Below are 2,500 nucleotides of genomic sequence, written 5' to 3'. Positions count from 1 at the left end.
ACCTTGAACAATGGGACTAAGGAGTCTCTTGCGATGGCGCTGCCCTCTCCCGGTCACAAAGGATGTATTCTGATACAACTCTGGAAACCTTCTGAGAGCCAACACGAAAACGTCGGTGTCTGGGGAGATGAGATCGATACTCGTAGCTCCCGAAGTTGTATCATCAATAGCATGCAACAACAGCTGTGTGTCTGCTTCCTCTTGGCTGCTCTCAAGGTATGCCACATCTTTGTGGGTTGCTTCACATTGGCTACCCCATGCAACTACAACATCCTTTCCACTGTGACTTCCCTTCTCTAATGTCTTTCTAGCGAGAAATTGGGTAAGTTACACCTTGGTATTGACATGAGAAAGAAGCCTCTTCATCGGGACATTCATCACCTTGTCTCGACACCTGGATTGCTGTCTTTAAAGAAAATGGCAAATAGTACCTAAAAGAAAACATTAATTGTTTTTCAACACTGACAATCTTTTGTATACTATAGGGTTGCTGATTATCGAGAAATATAAAAAAAATATTAAATTTGTAAATTACTAGCCTGTCAAAGAAAAGTCGCAATTCATCGCAGTCGTTGTACTTCTCAAAGACGTACATGGTGAAATGCTCAGCAAGTTGAGAACATCTCTTAATCCAGTCTGGTTTGTCAAGCGCCTGAACCTCTGCCATTGCGTCTACAATAGAGACCTTCTGTGTAGCTGCCATCCTAGTAACAACGGGCAAAACCTCTTCAGTGATACTTTCAGTTTTTCTTCTTGGATCCATCTTCTCAAGAATGTTCATTAAGGTGCTGTTTGATGAACAATGAAGCATGGTGCCATCCGCGGCAAACATCGACCTTGGCACTATTGAGAACTCATACTCCCCGACAGCTTCCTCGATGTCAATCTCAGGGCGTGCCTTGCAGACCATCATCATCCGCCCAAAAAGTGAGCGATCTTCCTTGAACTCAATCATGGTGTCTTTGGCGACCACTCGCAGAGTCTTCCCTGTACTTTTCCACATAAGAAGCTTGCCTTTTTTTATAAGTTTTAAAAAGATTTTTCTCCAATTGATTATGACATTTGAGTAAGCAGAATCGTAGCAAACATTTGGAGAGAATGTAAGAAATATTTGAGGTAAGTACGAGCAGAAACAAGCTTAATAGGCGAGAATGTTCAGCTTTAATCCCTAACTCACCTTTCCTTCGCTCTCTTCAGAATCCCAGTATGAACAAGATCTTTATAGCAGGATCGATGCCATGATGCTTGTGCTATTTCAAGCTCATGAGGTGACATTCTTCGCAGCTTTTCCCAAGTTTGAGAATACGCCAAATTTCTATACTTAGCCCATTCTTCGATGAATTTGAAAACTTTCTCGTACGAAGAAGGTTCTTCGACAAGACTTTCATTTTTTTCTTTCTGACAGATGATACATAAATTGAAGTCTAGGTTTAGCTTCTCGGCTTCTACCATTCCAGAATCAATGGCGTTAGCCATTAGCGACATTAACGCTAGTTTCTCTACATGGTCTGTAAATCAAAATGGAGGATCTCTAAATTGATGATAAAAGCCGCTGACCACGGATAACAATAACCTTTTTCCACGGATTGATAATTCTTTTACTCAAGCAATATAACATGTAACTTACATTTAAATAAGAAATATGGTTTAGGGTTTCGAGAAACCACTAAAGTGTACCAAGTGTAGTAAAGTGTACCAAGAGCCCAATAGGCTCCCGAGTGTAACCTTTTCACTTCGTATTCGAGGCCTCACGTGTAACATGATTCCTCTTAATCAATTTCGCATCACCAATAGCGGTAAATAATGTACTGCTTATAATTAAGACCTGGTAATGTACAAATCGCAATTTTCGTTGAACTGGGTAAATATGATTAGTGTCCACCAACGTTAAATATGGTTATGTGGCTTTTAAAGTCAAGCCTCGTTTCCGTGCTGTCATGGTCACATGACCAGCTGTGTAAACTTAGGTGTGTCGTGTACACTTACATGCTTCGTATGAGCAATTCTGATAACAATGTCGGTTGTCTGAAAGAGGGTTTTGAAGTTTATTAAGGTCCAGCCTCGTTTCCATTCTGGGACATAAACGTCACATTTTTAAGCCCACCGTAGCGGCCGTCCATACAAGTTACAAAATTGCCGACAACATTTTCCATGTTCCTTAGAGTCCCGTTAACACATCTAGACAGGTGGTTTGCTTATTTACAGATGCTCCCAGACTACACCTGACTACTGTGCCGGCTGTGACTGACGTCACGGCATGCGCAGCATGCGCAAAATTATAATGTCCACGAACCATACGTTCAGCGGTCATCATAGCCATGACATCAACCTCGTGATGTAAACGTCTCCACTGACAACAACAACAATCTTCATTATGTGACTTGCTCCGTGAGTGGGCAAGATGAACCAAATCCCGCACTGTGATTGACTACCCGAGCGTGCAAGGTGGAGCTGTCTTGCCCTCTCGGGATTTGTCCCTTGGTCCCGCAAGATCAAAGAC

At 42.1% G+C, this 2,500-nt stretch overlaps 1 long non-coding RNA gene across 1 annotated transcript in view; it reads right to left on the bottom strand.

The window, feature by feature from the left end:
* LOC138007911 (uncharacterized) overlaps nucleotides 1-2,500 on the bottom strand; it is a 7,184-nt gene that overhangs the window by 1,122 nt on the left and 3,562 nt on the right. The window lies entirely within an intron of this gene.

The sequence above is a fragment of the Montipora foliosa genome, chromosome 1 (genome assembly GCF_036669935.1).
Source record: "Montipora foliosa isolate CH-2021 chromosome 1, ASM3666993v2, whole genome shotgun sequence".
Taxonomy (NCBI): Eukaryota; Metazoa; Cnidaria; class Anthozoa; order Scleractinia; family Acroporidae; genus Montipora; species Montipora foliosa.
The sequence above is the reverse complement of the archived record's forward strand: the minus strand, read 5'-3'. Positions and strand labels throughout refer to the sequence as shown.